This window comes from Pteropus vampyrus, unplaced genomic scaffold, assembly GCF_000151845.1.
Source record: "Pteropus vampyrus isolate Shadow unplaced genomic scaffold, Pvam_2.0 Scaffold390, whole genome shotgun sequence".
Taxonomy (NCBI): Eukaryota; Metazoa; Chordata; class Mammalia; order Chiroptera; family Pteropodidae; genus Pteropus; species Pteropus vampyrus.
This window is the reverse complement of record NW_011889171.1, coordinates 540,668-557,966: the sequence shown is the minus strand read 5'-3', so window position 1 is coordinate 557,966 and position 17,299 is coordinate 540,668. Positions and strand designations below refer to the sequence as shown.

The 17,299-nt window shown below is 35.9% G+C and overlaps 1 pseudogene; it reads right to left on the bottom strand.

The window, feature by feature from the left end:
• LOC105305562 overlaps nt 1–17,299 on the bottom strand; it is a 48,592-nt pseudogene that overhangs the window by 4,385 nt on the left and 26,908 nt on the right.

The window sequence follows — 17,299 nt, the reverse complement described above, 5'->3', positions numbered from 1 at the left end:
ACAGAGATAGAGAGCTACATCACTCTGAATAAATGGTGCTGGAAAAAGGAATCAGGGGAATCGATTATATATAGAAAGGGATGAAAGATTAAGGCATTTTTTTTTAAGACAAGAGGCACTATGTCATGTTTGTATGCAGTTAAGAATACCCCAGTAGAAAGGGAGAAACTGAAGTTTCAAGAGAGGGCATAGTTATAGGATTAAAATTCTTGATTAAGGAAAACAGAATGGGACCCACAGCACAAGTAAAGGGGTACAACTCTGAAGATGCAATGATGCAATCAAGACAAAATAAAAGGTGATCTCTTGTTTCAAGTGGATATTTTTCATTAATTTCCAAGCCTATAAAGGTCATATACTCCATAACAACGATCATTCCATGGGCATTGCTCATGATGCCTTCTTCCAACATCTCTTATTGGGACTTTCACAAATATCTGTCTTATGTTGATCTAGCTATCTATGTTTCAGGTCCTAATCTGTTCTACAACCACTGAGCCCTGGCTTTCTAGTCTTTGAGCACAGAAACCCTAGAGCTTAAAGATGATCCTGAAGGGCCTCATGGACATGGTAAAGAGTTTGGGAGTTTGGTGTGTGTGTGTGTGTGTGTGTGTGTGTATGAGAGAGAGAGAGAGAGAGAGTGAGAGAGAGAGAGAGAGAGAGAGAGATGCAAGAGAGAAAGGGAGGCATGATTTCTAAAAATAGAATTTAAAGCTAATTCTAATCCAAGTCCTAAGAACCCTTGGTATCAGGTGCTCAATTAAAAAATGTTATAGCTATCTTAAAATTTAACTTAGAGCATGATGAGTTGACTTGTTATGGGGTATTTGGAAGAATAAATAGAACCCAAAATCATTACTTGAAAGTATTCAAATTAATGAATACATTCCAAATTATTAAAAAACTGCAAACTCATATTCAGTTCAAGTATCCTTCTTCACAGTTGTCTTCCAATGGATAAGCACACACACAAAAATCATTAAAATTGATTCTTTTCACGTATGCATGCTGTAGCAGGTGAACCTATGGGTCTGCTTGTTTGTAAATACATTCTTTGGTATTTAAAGAATAATGTAGACTTTGCTTTTGGCATTGAGACATTACCCAGTCATTAGAATTGGACAAACCAAGTTTGTTTGTTTGTTTGTTCATTTGTTTTATGTAAGAATGGATCCAAGTGTTGGCTTAGTTCTGAAGGCTAACCACTACTACACTAGACACTGTGTTTCTCAGTTTGCATTTTTAAAGACCACTATAGTAATTGGTTATCATAGAAAACCACACAGCATTCCTGGGATGAAAATCAAGACTATCCAGATTGCAGAACATGTCTATGGTAAGATTGGATTGACATTTCTTTAGTAGGTATTTGGGGAACCATATAATTATAGTAGAGGATTTGTTTTAGGGCATATTAGGAGAGCAGGCAGGCAAGGTAGGGTGGGGGCCAAATCACAGAAAGCTTTTAGCCCTAACTAATGAGGTTGGACTTAATCCTGATTATAGCAGGGAGTCACTCAAAAATTTAAGCCAGGGATTTTGAACATGGCTTTCTTTCAACTTCTGAGTGTAGGATTTCACTTTACTTATGGTAAGCACCAGGGAGATAAAGTCCCTCAGTCGGCCTTTTATAGCTCAGCCCTGGTAGCTGTTTAATATGTTTTCTTTCTAATCAAGACTTATCTCTCATTCTATTGAATTCAGTGGTCATTTCTGTCATGTGAAAGGCACTGTGCTAGGCACTTGTTTGTTTAGTAGAGGTCATGTGTCTAAATCCTTAGGCAGTAGGGATTCTGAAAAAGTTATCTTAAAAAGCGAATTATGCCTTTAAATGTGCAGATATAGCTATCTCTCTGTAGATTATATATTTTGTGGCTCAAATGATTAAACTAGGGCTACAAGATCCTTCCCATGACTCTGTAATCACTGCTGCCATTATGCAATGTCATTACCTTTGCCAGTTCACTACTGCCTCTAGGACCAAGTCCAAACGTCTTGGCTGGGATTACGAGGTTCTTCACAAATCTGGCTCAACCAGCCTTTTGGCCTTGTTTTTCTACCTCTCCCATGCATTCGACATTCAACTTCCTCTAAATAAACTATCCAGATTACAAAGGAAGCTTGACCTGTGATTTTGACTTTCCCTTAGTATGTCATGAAATTTCATGTCCCTATGGGTTTGTATGCCATTGCAATTGATGAGAATTAAATCCCCCGATGTGTTGGGATTGCAAAAAAGAATTAGTGCTTAGCTAGATTGCAAACTCTTTTTTTATTTGAAAATTATTAATAATTTCCAGGCAGGGTCTATATATGTTTTATTTCTATCTCTCTTTTTCCATCCAGGGCCTTAGTGAGTGGCTGGGAGATAAGAGGAGGCTGGTAAAAGTCAGATAAATGAATGTGAGTGCAGAGAATTCAGAATTATTTTTGTATAGCCTAAGCTAAGCAGAATCAGGATAATGAGTGTACTTCAGTGAGCAGAGAAAGAAGGAGGGTGTGCAGGGAGAACCTGAAAACCAGTGGGCAGAATTTTTGATTATCTGCTGTGTTAGATCATCTGCCTCACTGCTTTCCTCCATTGGTGTGTATAATTGACAGCAAGGAATGGATCTTTTGGTTAATTGGCTTTTCTGGTTAACCAGTAGTTGACTGAAAGGCTTTCTTCTTTTAGGAAAAATAAATCCTCTCTAACATACATTAAATACTAATTTCTATCAGTGTACTATAAGGCAAAAAATAAATCTTTTTATGATTCAGAAACTATTAACAAAGTAAGTACTACTCTATTATAAAATCAGCAATTATTTAGTAAACATAGAATAATTTCTAGTTAGTACAAAGCCCTGTGGAGGACAAGGAAATGTGTAAGACCTGAAGAATAGACAGGAGCCTACAGAGTGCTCTGGGAGGAATTCATTGAAGATTGCTTGGGGCTTAGGTCATGGAGATTGGAAGTGACAGACATGCATTTCAAGTTCTGAAAAAATATGAGTATGAAGCAGCAGAGAATAAAGAGCAGGTTGCAATCAGAGATTGAAGAGTATGAGCTATAGCTATAGAATGACAATATAGGGGTAAGAGCATTAGAGGAGAACTAGTGCAGTAGGAGACAAAGCTGGGAAATTTGTTAGGGGGTTAATTTTGAAGGGGATTGAATGCCAAGCTAAGAAATGTGGACTTTATTTTGTAGACGACTGAAAGCTGGGAGAGAACTCAGTTAAAACCTTGGTTTAAGAGGCTCTGTCTGTGCCAGTGATGGGGGAGCTGGCCACCTCCTGCTGCGGTGATGGGCAGTTGTCTGAGGACAGCCAACGTTACTCCTGGACAATTTGGAGGACAATTAGGAGGACAACAGCATTGCCTAGGGAAGCCCCCACAAGCTGGATGCTTGAGGAAGTCTGAGTTTAAGAAAAAATATTCTTGCTATCAGCCAGTGACATCCCTGGCAAGTGAAGGTAGCATGGGGGCAGTGAGGGGTGGGAGAAAGACAAATTATCCATTGTCCCATCCTGAGGCCAGTGGGGAGAAATCCACGCTGCTTTAGGACAATGTTTTCCGGGTATGGAAGGCCCCCTTTGTTCTAGAGGGAAAGACCAGTCGATGACTAGCTGCTACCCAGGAATGGTGGGCAGGACAACCTATCAGGAGATGTGTAGAATAAATTATTTTTTAAAAGGAAAACAAAAGAGGCACAGTCTGGTAGAAATGTGGATATGTTTGAAGGAAGAGAGACTGGAGATAGAGGAATCAAATATTAGGCTATTTTGATAACCCATTCATTCATCCTTTCACTCATTCACACATTCATTAATTCATTTAACAGATATTAAATGAGTATCTGTTTGGGCAAGGCAGTTTTCTGGCCTGAGAAAAAATGACAGACTGAAGGATGGATAAGCACAAAAGAGTGAGTGAGAGAGCTGAAGAGAGAAATCAAGGACAGGAATACAATCTCAAAGTTATAAAAGTAGAAATTAGGTCAGTTCTAGATTTTTATCTTGGAATTATGCTGAAAGTTTGATTGGGATGAAAGAATAGAAGTGGCAGTCTTTCTGTGGGATAGTGACAGCATCTTCCAGAGCAAAGCATGGAGTAGGGGCTAAGCAATGGTTTGAGGATAATGGGGAGAACTTCTTTTCAGATTCCATAATGTCAGAAAATGTAGGAATCCTATGGGATGCATACTTCAGCATGGGGAAAATAGGATTCGTTTCAAATCCCACCGGGACTTGAGAGTGGCTTGGCTTAGACCATCTGTTGTATTCTAGTTGTCTTTAATTGGCTGCTACAAAGGACAGCATAACTTGAGCATCTGCATGTACCTGTGAAACGTCAGGTGGAGATCTAGGCCAAGGTTGACAAAGTAAGCCTGAATTAAAGAGGAGAGTGTTAATTGATTTAGATTTATATGTACCAAATTGAAAGAATTTGGTTATTAAATTTCAAAGATGACATAAAGAAAAGGGTAACTTTAAGGACCTTAATACCATTAACTGGATAAGTGTTTTTACTTATTTCTGTCTCTTTTGCCTCATCTGCCAAATGAAGGGATTGAAATAGATCAACTGTGTGGTAGGGAGAATAATGGTCATCCAAAGTTGTCCATGTCCTAATCTCCAGAACTTGTAAACATGCTGTTATATGGCAAGAGAGGATTAAGTTTGCAGATGGAATTAAGGTTGCTAATCAGATGACCTTAAAAAAATTATGTTGGATTATCTGAATGGGTCCAGTGTAATCACAGGGACCCTTAAATGGGGAAGAAGGAAGCAGAAGAGGCAGAATCAGCGAGAGGGCATCATGTGGAAGACTTGACCAACCATAGCTGGTTTTGAAGAATGAAGTGGGGCACAAGCAAAGGAATGTAGGGAGCCTCTAGAAGCTGAGAAAGGTAAGGGATTCTCCTCTAGAACCTCTAGAAAGGAATGTAGCCCTTTGCACACCTTGAATTTAGCCCAGAGAGACCCATTTTGGACTTTTGACTTCCAGTATTATAATAATTTGTGCTGTTTCAAGTCACTGAGTTTGTGGTAATTTGTTACAGTACCAATAGGAAACTATTAAAAACTCAATTATTTAATTTTTCAAATATCTCTTAATCAAAAATTTCTTAACTGGGATGCATATCTTAGTCATGTATTGTTGTAAAAAGTATGATCCCCATTCCCAGAAATATGGATGCTATAGAGCTGCGGTAGGGCCCTGCTATCTTATATCTTAAAGCTTCCGTAGGTGACTCTAATATATTATTCCTTTTGAAAATTACTGTAATCTATCCCTGAATATCTGTTCAAACGAGAAAAAAGAGCAAAACAATAGAGTCATACACTTATAGCTGTGGAAATCAAGGTGAAGAAGGAGTGTGAGAAATAGTTTGTCAAGCCTTGAAGTTATAACCAAGTTTTTAGTGTTCATTTTCTAGAAACCTGCAAGAGAATCCCTTGAGTAGTAGCTGCCTACCTGCTCTGTTTATTAAACAACAAACTTATTGCTGCAGAAAATTTTTGGTAGTATGTAATTATAAAAAAATTATTTCCTCAATGTCTTTGCATAAAGCAATTTGTATTGTCTCGCTTTACAGTATTTTTTGAATCAGAGCATGTGGAAAGAAAATCTATGGATGAGTCATTTGCACATATTCTCAGAACTGGAACTTCACAAAAATCAGAGATCATTCTTCAAAGCGCCATTAACCAGTATAGACTCCTGAAAAATCCCTTTTTCAAACATCTTTTTATCTCATACTCTCTAATATATAAGCTTTGGTGGTTATTAATATTAAATTCTCAGGACAATCTCCTAATACATTTTTTCTTAAATGAGTCCCTATTTTAGAATCTGCTTCTGTCAATAATTTCTTGCCTCCTCTTAAGGAGTTTTTTTCAGATTTATATTTCTTTGGAAGCTGGATATTTTCAGGATACCACAAATATATGTAGACATTTGTATTGCATAAGTTCTCTTTTAAGTGACAGAGAGAGAGAAGTCGGGCAGGAAGAATGAGAAAAAAATGGACAAGGAGAGGTTCTAAGGTAATCCTGTCAGACTTCCTATTGGTTCAGGTCAAGGAGCATGTGACTTAGGTTAGCCAGGTAGGAGTAGTTATCTATCAATGTAGAAATTAGCCAGCATATGGCCATCTCCAGATCCTCAGTGGGACAGCTGGCAAAGCCTTACAGCAGAGCAATGAGGAATGGAACCTTCTTGGGTTCAAGGAGTTAAATAAAATTCCTTGTGAAGACAGAAGACAAGACTGAGTACATAAGGGCTTTACTGAAAATGTTTAACTACAGTGAGTTAAACATTCATTTAGGCTCATTACTGCAGGGGAGTGACAGTCCAAGTGGCAGCTATATAAAGCAGGGAAAGTATATCGATTTAGAGCAAAAGGAAAGATGACCTTCTACATGCCAGTACCAGAAGAGCTTCTGTCATCATAATGTGCCTATGACATGTAAGTGAGGTCACATCACATGAATAATGCATGATGGCTAAGAGGGAGAAAAACAAGCTTTCAAATCCAGCTGGGCTTGAGATTTTGCGTTATATCAAAATATATTATGAGAGGAGGACTCCCTTATACATCTATGGGATTGCTGCTACAGTGGCTCTCCTAGTCTCTGCTTTGTTTGTCTTCCTATTTAATAGGCAGAGCACACTCTGACATAGCCCAGATATACCAATTCTATCTTTAAAGGCCATTAATAAGCCACAGGATATGGAGACAGAGTCCCAGACAGGGAGTTGGGCAGCTCAAGTGCCAGCCATTTTCCTGACACTAGATAATGATGTGTGATTAGGTAGACCATTTAACCTCTCTGTGAATGTATATGAAGATACTAATCGTATAGTGCCTTACAGACACATCAAAAATCAAATGTGATGTGAATGACACATCAGAGGAACAAAAATAAGGACATGTGAGTGTATGTAATATATATGTAATATATATATATATACACATACACATACATACACACACACCTGTACACACGTAGGGTGTGCTGGTTATCATTATAAGGCCTCTCCATCTAGACTTGGTCTGTTTCACTCCCAGAACAACAACAAAAAAACCTTCCAAATCAGTAAATAATATCATGGATAAAAGACCTACATACAAAAGTACAGTAACAGGGCAATGTTGTCAGCACCTGTAAATTATAATATCAAGCAGCAATAGCTACATCCCATTATTTTTACAGGCTTGTTCTGGTTCCTTGTATGGGTAGAATCAGAGTCTTAGATTTTAAATGATGACTAAATAATTGTAGCACTTCTCAATGAGTACCTTTTCCCCTAGGACTAATGTGTACTTAAAATTTAAAATAAGGGTAAACACTTCTGCTTCTGGACAAGATGGAGAAACGGGGGCCAGATTAACCTTGCCACTGGAAGCACTCAAACAATGGACGGAATTAATGAAATAATGGTTTGCAAGACACTGGATATCAGAATACTAAGGCACTGATCCCCAAGACAACAGATAAACCACTATGATTGCTCTAGATTACTTACTGGAGAGAACTTCCATGTCATATTGCAGGTAGGGGCAACCCAGGTAGAGCCTGGTGGATTCTGTATTGAGGAGATGGAACTGAGAGCAGAGAGACCAAGGCAGCTACACTTTACAAGACAGAGTAATGGAGAGGAAAGAGCTATATAGGGAGAGAAGTCTAGAATTTGTGGAAGGCCCCTTTCGAGTACTTAGATAAATTCAGAACAGCACTTCTGTACAAATAAATCACTCAAGGCTGGGGAAATGAAATATCTAAAAGATTTAAAGTTAACAGTACTTGGTACTCACATAGGGCTAGGAATAGTGCTTATTCCTACTGACTAGGCTAGAAAAACGTCAAGATTTATAAGGCATTGAGTAAACATAAGGATTTCAATTGAGTAGTAGAAATAATAACTCTTAGACTGAACGCTGCTTTGAATTTACCTAAAAAATATTAACAGCAAGACCCAAAGGATCAAATGGTTTTCAAGTTACTTAACTGCATCTCAGAACAAAGCTCGAGATTGATAGATACACAAAATTATCAAGCATTCAATAAGGAAAAATATCACAATGCCTAGTATCCAATCAAAAATTACCAGTCATACAAGGAAATAGTAAAATTTAATCCAAAATGATAAAATCAATTGATCGAAACTGAAGCAGAATTGACACAGATATTAGAATTAGCACACAGTAAATTAAAATAGTTACTATAACTACATTCCATGTTAAAAAACTTAGAGACATGGAAGATGAAAACATGGATGTAAATTGAACCTCTAGAGATAAAAATTACCATGTCTGAGATTGAAAATACACTGGATGGAATTAATTGTAGATTAGACATTACAGAAGAAAAAAATAGTAAACTTTAAGACATAGCCATACCAATTATGCCAATTGAAGCAGCAAGGAAAAAGAATAAAATAAAGAACAGTGTATTAGTGAGCTGTAAGACAATATCAGGCAGTTCAATATACACATAATTTGAGTTTCTGAATGAACAGAGGGGGACATTGAAAAAATATTTAAAGAAATAATAGTCAAAATATTCCAAATTTTATGAAAACTATAAGCCCTCAGATCCAAAAAGTTCAATCTCAAGCACAAGGGATACGAAGAAAACTACCAGCACATATCAGAATCAAATTGCTTAAATCAAAGACAAAGAGTCAATCAGACAGACAACAGATAAAAAAGAGAATCACATTATGTATGAGGAACAAAGATAAGGATGGTAGCAGATTCATCATCAAAAGCTATGAAAGCAAGAATATAGCAGAAAAACATCTTTAAAGTACCAAAAGAAAAAAAAAATAACATATGTTTGAAAAATGAAAGTGAAAATACTTTTTTGAATACACAAAAGCTCAAAGAATTCATCCCTAGTATTCTGTTACTATAAGAAATTTTAAAGGAAATACTACAAGCAGAAAAAAATGATACCAGATGGAAATCCATATCTACACAAAGAGATAAGGAACACTAGAAATGGCAACTTGATGAATAATTATAAATCTCTTCCAGATATAATTGTTTAAACAAATTTTTGCTTAAACAAATTGTTTAAACAAATGTACTATGGAGCTTATAACATATATAAAAGTAAAATGTATGAACATAATAGTACAAAGATCAAGAGGGGAGAAATGGAGGTATGCAGTTATAAAGTTCTAATACTATACACACAGTGACATAGCATTACCTGACAGTAAATTGTTAAGTTTAAAGATATATGCTATAAAGCTTATATCAATCACTAAAATAATAACATAAAGAGATATCTACTAAGCAAAAAAAAAAAAAAAGAGGTAAAGTGGAACCATTAAAAAATATTCAAGGAATCCAAAATAAGGCAGAAAAAAAGAGAACAAAAAATGAATGGACAAGAAGAGAACAAAATAGCAAGGTAATAGACTCAAATGTAATAATACCACATTATCACACCGGATATAGATGTTTTAAGTACTCACAATTAAAAGACAGATATTATCGGATTGGATAAAAAAGCAAGGCCTAACTAAATGCTGCCTATAAAAAATACTTTAAATATAAAGATACAAATAGGTTATAAATAAAAGGTGCAAAAAACACTTTGCTAACAAAAAATACCTTGCATATGATATCTTAATAACTAGCTGAGTGGCTATATTAATATCAGACAAATTAAATTTCAGAATGAAGAATATTACTAGAAATATGGAAGACCATTTTATAACGACATTGGGGTCAATTCATCAAGAGGACATAAAAAGAGAGCTTTAAAGTATGTTAATAAAAACTGACAGCACTGCAAAGAGAAATAGTCAAATTCACAATTATGGTTAGAGATTTCAATATCCTATACTTGGTAATTAATAAAACAAATAAATGGAAAATCAATAAGGATATATAAAACTTGAACAACACTATCAACCAATCTGACCTAATTGACATTTATAGAGTATTCCTTCCAGCAACAGCAGAATTCCCAGTTTTTTCAAGTGCATATGGAACATTTACCAACATGGACTACATCATGAATTATAAAACTAGTTTCAGCAAATTTAAAAGGATTCAATAAAAGGAGGATCGCTGGAAATTTCCTAAATATTTGGAAACTGAATAACACATTTCTAAATAACCCGTGGATGAAAGAATAAATCAAAAAAATAAATTAGAATGTATTTTTTAATTGAATTAGATTTTTTAAAATTCCAAATTCTAATTTGTAGGTTAATGCTAAAGCAGTAATTAGAGAGAAATTTATAGCACTAAATGTCTATATTATAAAAGAAGAAAGATCTTAAGTCAGATATCTCAGCCTCTACCTTAGGAACCCATTAAAAGCAAAGTGAATCAAACCAAATTATACAGAAGAAAGTATATAATAAACACCAGAGTAAAAATAATACTAGAAAAAAATTAATGAAACAAAAATCTAGTTTTACGAGAAGATCCATAAAGTTGATAAGTACCTAGTCAGACCGATCAATATAAAAAGAGAAAATATTCAAATCGGAGTTTCTGGAATGATAGAGGCAATATCTGTACATATTATATAGATACTAAATATAAGATAATAAGAAAATATGAACAACTATGACAATAACCTTAATGACTTAGGTAAAATGGACAGATCTTTTATTTTATTTTTTTACTTTTCCATATAAACTTTTATTTATTTTCCCCTAGCTTTATTGAAACATAAGACAATTAGTTGCTTGTATGAACATTGTACAATTCAATGAGTTTTTTTTTCAATTATAGTTGGCGTATAATAATATATTAGATTCAGTTGTACAGCACAGTGATTAGAGGTCTGTATAACTCACAAAGTGATCACCCCACTAAATCTAGTACCCCTCTTCTTACCTACATATTTATTGCAACATATTAACTATTTTCTTTATGCTACTCTTTATATCTCCATGATTATTTTGTAAATATTCGTTTGTACTTCTTAATCCCTTTGCCCTTTTTCACCATCTCCACCAACCACCCCTCCCATTTAGTAACCCTCAAAATATTCTCTGTATCTATCAGTTTGTTTCCATTTTTGTTGTTGTTGTTGTTGTTTTGTTCTTTAGATTCCATATTTACATGAAATCATGATATTTGTCTTTATCTGACTAACTTCATTTAACGTAATATCCTCTAGGTCCATCAAGGTAATATCTTTTTCCATCCCCTTCCTTTTAGTCTGCGTGTCTTCTAATCTAAAGTGAATCTCTTATAGGCAACACATGTAGGAGTCTTATTTTCTTATCCATTTAGCCATCCTATCTTTTGGCTGGAGCACTTAATTCTTTTCCATTTGAGGTAACTGTTGATAGGAATGTAGTTATTACTATTCTTTATTCCTGTTTTTGATACATGATTTTTCTTCTTAAAGAAATCCCTCCAGCATTTCCTGTAATACTGGCTTGGTGTTCATAAATTCCTTTAGCTTCTTTTTTGTCTGGGAAGCTCTTTATCTATCCTTTAACTCTAAATGATAGCTTTGCTGGATAAAGAATTCTTGGTTGCAGACCATGGGTTTTCATCATGTTGAATATTTTGTTCCTAGCCCTTCCATCCTGCATAGTTTCTTTTGAGAAATCAGCTGCCAATTTTATGGGTGCTCTCTTGTAGGTAACTAACTGTTTTTCTCTTGCTGCTTTTAAGATTCTTTGTATTTAACCTTTGACATTTTAATTATAATGTTTCTTGGTGTGAGTGTCTTTGGGTTCATCTTTTTTGGGACTCTATGAGCTTCCTGGGGTTGTATGTCTATTTCTTTCACTAAGTTAGAAAAGTTTTCCATCATTATTTTTTAAAATTTCTTCTTCCCCTATGACCCAGACATTTTTACATTTAATTTTGTCCCATAGGCTCCTAAAATTATTATAGCCTGGCTTCATTTTTCTTGCTGTTCTGATTGGGTGTCCTTGGCTTCCTCATCCTCTATATTGGGGGTTCAGTCCTCTTTTCTATCCACTCTGTTGATTCCTTCTAATCTACTTTTCATCTCAGATAATGAATTCTTCATTTCTGACTAGTTTCCTTTTTTTAATTTCCATTTCAATTTTTATTTTTTAATCTCTTTTTTAAAGTTCTCACTGAATTCATCTACTCTTCCCCTAAGTTCACTGAGCATCTTTATAACCAGTTTTTGAACTTTGCATCTGTTAGATTGCTTGACTCCATTATTCCTGGATCTCTGTTCTATTCCCTCATATGGTTTCTGCTTCTTTGTCTTCCCATTGTGGCTTTTTCCCGCTTCTGTCTGTTTCTATGTACTAAGCAAAGCTCCTAAGTCTCCCGGCCTTATTAGTGTGGCTTTGTGTAGTAGTTGTCCAGTGGCACAGTCCTGAGAGGAGTTCAGCTACAGGCCAAGTTTAGCTCCACCTGTTAAGATTCAACAAGCAATCCACAGAAGCCGTGCTTATAGTTACCTCAAGAGGCCACGCCAGAAACAGGCCAGCTGCCACCTGTGTGAATATTGGGGATTGGTTCTGTAAGGAGCACCCGACTTGCTGAGGACACAATGAATATGGCTTGGGTGGGGCCACGAGTTGGGGAAGGTTGTAGTTTCAGAGAATCCTGTGAGTGGAGCAACCTCTGTTATCCAGTTTGATGATGTCTCAGTTATGGTGATGCTGTGTCCACACATTGGAAGCAGGAAGGGCTCAACAGAAGAAGAATGGATGCCACCAGCACTTCTTCCCAGGAGAAAGCCTTGCCTCTGGTCCTCGTTCCAACAACTCAGTGTCTCCTAATAAGTTCCTGGTGCCCCCGCCCCCCAGCAGCCTACCCAGAGCTAGTGAGCTAGTGTTCAGAGCGAGCAAGCCCGTGACCACGAAAGTTCTCTTGCAGACATGGCTCCTTTAAGAGGAGTGTCTGCAGCTGCCATAATCTCTGTCCCACTCAGCCGCTCATGCCTTGGCAGTCTTGCATCTTCTATCCTTCCTACCTCCTCCCATTGCAGGGTAGTTTCTTATTTCTCTCCCTAGTTGTAGGGCTTCTGTTCATCTAGACCCCAGATGACTTTTCTTACTGTTTGCTCCATGTTTCTGTCCCAACTTTGATGTGGTTGCAAGAGGGGTGAACAAAGCCTCTATAATCTATGCCATTTTTGGGTGCCTGAAATGGATAAATCTTAAAAGATACAAACCATCGAAGCTCTTGTAAGTTAAACTAGATAATTTGAATATACATATATCTAGTTTTTAAAAATTGTATTTGTACTTACCTTTTCCATAACCAGATGGCTCCACTGTGGAATTTTGCCAGTTATTTGAGGAAGTGATAATATCAAGTGTAGAGAAACTCTTCCAGAAAATTGAAGGAGAGGGAGTAATATCCAAATTGTTTGATGAGGCCAGGATTTCTGTGGTATAAAAAGCAAAGAAAAGACATTACAAGAAGACTACAGACTTATATCCTTCATGAACAAAAATGCAAAATATCTAAACAAAATATTAGCAATCAAATCTAAGAGTATGTAAAAACAATAATGCATCATGACCAGGTAGAGTTTATGTCAGGAATTCAGGGTTAATTAGCATTTGAGAATCAATCAATGTATTTTACCACATTAGCAGATTAAAATAGAAAAGGCATATGATCATATCAATTTATACACAAAAAGCACTTGGCAGAATCTAACATCCATTCCTGAAGAAAACTCTCAGCAAATTAGAAAAAGAAGGGAACTTCTTAACCCTTAAAAAGGGCATCTACACAGCTAACATCATACTTTAGATAAAAGACTGAATTGATTTTCTCTAAGGGTAAGAACAAGAATTCCATAGAAACAAGTATTCCTATCAGAGTGAAGGGCAGGGGCTCTTTTTATTCATCCCAATATTCTCACCATGTTTTTTATAATATCTTTCCCATAGCTAATACCTAAGGAAAGTTTTTTTTTAACCTTGTGATGAGAACTTTTAAGATCTACTCTCTTAGCAACTTTCAAATATGCGATAAAGTATTATTAACTAACAATATTCAACATGTTGTACATTATAACCCATGACTTATTTACTTGATAATTGATAGTTTATACCTTTTGACCACCTTCACCCGTTCCAAACCCCCAACCCTCCAACCTCTGGCAACCAATAATCTGTTCTTTGTATCTATGAGCTTGGATTTTTATGTTTTGTTTGTTATTTAGATTCCACATATAAGTGGATATTTGTCTTTCTCTTTCTGACTTCTTCCGCTTGGCACAATGTCTTCAAGTTCCATCCATGTTGTACAAGAAGCCACAACAGATATCCTGGCTTCTTGTTTAGTATTTCTTCCTCTGCACAATTTTGTTCTCCTTTATTTGCTACACGGCTCCTTGCTTGTATTACAATGTCATTGTTCGGTCTGATGGTTTAGAGAAAGTTTTCTTTTTCACTTGCTAGATTCCTAAACTTCCTGCAAGGTTGTATAGGAGTGGGTTGGCATTGAGGTGGATAGTATTTCTATCCTCCTTTCTTTCACTCTGCTTTTGTTTTGTTTCCTCTTCTGAACATCACTGCCTCTATTGGTCATAAAACTTCTTTCATCTGTTCTGCTTTTAAAACCACAAGTTCTTTTATTCTGTCTGCAGGTATCTGGAATTTCCTATTGGTCTCTATCCTTTTGTGATCATTTTAATTTCTCCATTCATTGAACGTTATGTTTATTTTATCAAAAAGAGTAAATAATTTCATGTATTGTCAGTAGGAATAGTGATGAAGTATGCTATCTAGCATAAATTATTAGTATTTGGGGAATTTTCCTCCCATAAAAAATAAATAAATGCATTAGGAATACATTGGAGGCCTCTGGAAAACATTTTTTAAAATCTCTATTTTACTTAACTTTTTTTCTTTCTCAATATTTTAAATTAATTTTATATCACCAAACTTAGCTATCTTAACATAGGCTGATCTCATACCAGCAGCAAGGCATAAATTGCCTGTGTATCTACAACCAAAATTTCTTAATTTCCTTTCCTCCTTCTCATCCAACCCCATTTTTTAAAAGTATTAAGGTAACCATACCATATTTACAGTCATGCATTGCTTAGTGATGAGGATACATTCTGAGAAATGCATTGTTAGGAGATTTCATCATTGCATCAATGTGTGAACATCACAGAGTGCACTTACACAGAACTAGGTGCTATAGCCTACTAAACACCTAGAGTTTATAATATAGCCTATTGCTCCAAGTTGCAAACCTGTCCAGCATATTACTATACTGAATACTGTAGGCAATTATAACCCAATGGTAAATATGTGTATCTAAACATAACTAAACATAGAAAAGGTATAGTAAAATACAGTATAAAAGATTTAAAAAATAGTATACCTCTATAGGGCACTTAACATGAATTAAGCTTGCAGGACTGGAAGCTGCTCTGGGTGTCAGTGAGTGAGTGATTAGTGAATGTGAAGGCCTAAGATATTACTCTACACTACTGTAGAATTTATAAATCCCACAAGCCCTCCCCCTGCTTCTTTCCGACAGAGTCAGAAATAGAACATCGAAGCTGTCAGTGCTGCTCTGTGAACAGGGATGTAGGCTGAATTGATTGGAAATATTGAGGAGAAACTGGCTGGGTGAGGTGTAAATCTCTCCATAATAGTGACTGTCAGGAGGGAGTAAAAAGTGGCCTGAGGATCAGTAGGAATAAGAAATTAAAATGGAGAGAGATAAAGGAATATAGGGGATTGTCATGGCAAAGTAGTTTTGGCTATTGCATGTTAGTGTTCTTTGTGGTATTCATTAAAAAAAAATAGGGCATTTAACATGGATAGGCTGTAGAACTGAGAGCTCAATATTTTGACTTTAAAAATTCCCTTTTGGTTCACTGACCCTATCTGTCACAAAGATTTCTCTCTGGCAATGAATTACTGGAAGAAATAAAACCTATCTATGTTATACATCATTACAACCTATAAACGTTTCCAAAATACAAGGTTAGGCTGGCTCCACACTACCACAGAAACATTTTTACTAAGGTGGAAGTGGTACTTAATACTTGTTAAGGTAGCTCCTGTGGACCTATGATCTTGTACAAGAGCTTAGGCCCTCATAAAAGAACTGATAGCAGCATATTCGGAAGACCATCAAGCTATATCTGGTAGAGCTATAGTACCCTTTAAATATGTCGTGATAGGGGGATAGGATTTCCTGTGCTGAACAGGTCAGTGACTATCCGATTTATAATCTGTAGACCTCCGGTTTGTAATCTGTGTACTAAAAATTGAGGTGTTGTAAGTGAGAGGGAATCTACTGCCAAGCCCCACAAATATTGCTCCCATCAGAGGGAAAAAAGTTCCTCCTGAATCACATATCCTTCAATTTTTTACAGGAAATTCAGCTCCATTATAATCTAATGAGACAACCATCATATATGCAATCTGTTGTTGACCAGAAATATCATTCTGTGATGCATGACTGTACATTATGTTGTATAGTATTTACTCAGTAGTATAGACAACCAAGCTCCTCTGTCTCAGCCAATGGGGTAACCAGTGACATTTGTCCAACTTGTCAGATCAATTCAATTTTTATTTTGCAAACAACTTTGTTATTTACACAGGTTGGCTCTGATCCACAGAATAAAATAGCCAACGGGAGTGGTTACTTCCATTTGAATTTTTAAAACACACATATAAGGCTCTCCAAGACAGCATGAGGCATAAAAAGCTTTCTCAGTGTTAGAAGTACAAACTATAGAGTGGCTGCCACATACGCTTATAAATGTCTCTAAGTCTCCTGTTTCAATAAAGGAAAATCAGAGAGTCCTAAAGTGTTTTACTGTCTCTCAAAATACAAATGGAAAATCTGAGTCTAAAGACTTTTCACTCACAGTGCAGTTAAGCTGGAGGATGAAAAAAAAACTATGCTAGAGGATTTCATTGTAAATAAAATGAATCACTGATGAATTTTTAAAAAAGGAAGCAGGACAAAAAGAACTTCTTATAATTAAAAACAACAAAAAAAGGGGCTATAAATATGACCTAGTATTATTTGAAAGTATTTGCAGCAAAGTTATAAAACATATGTGCTATTCTCAATGCAGACATAAAGAGCAAGAACCATTAATTTTCCTTTAACCAAGTAGCTTTTTAGGTGTGTAATTAATGATCTATTGTTATCTGTATCTCCCTGCGCTTTGAAAACTGAGAAAATATCTGGGTTATTCAGGCCTTAAAGCAGTTTATATGAACAATGCAAATATTAAGGGAAAAGGTTTTGATTAGAATGATATTAATAATTGCTTCAGTTTTCTATTTCACTGTGTCTTTAGACAACCTAAGACAGAGAGCTGTACAAAATGCATTT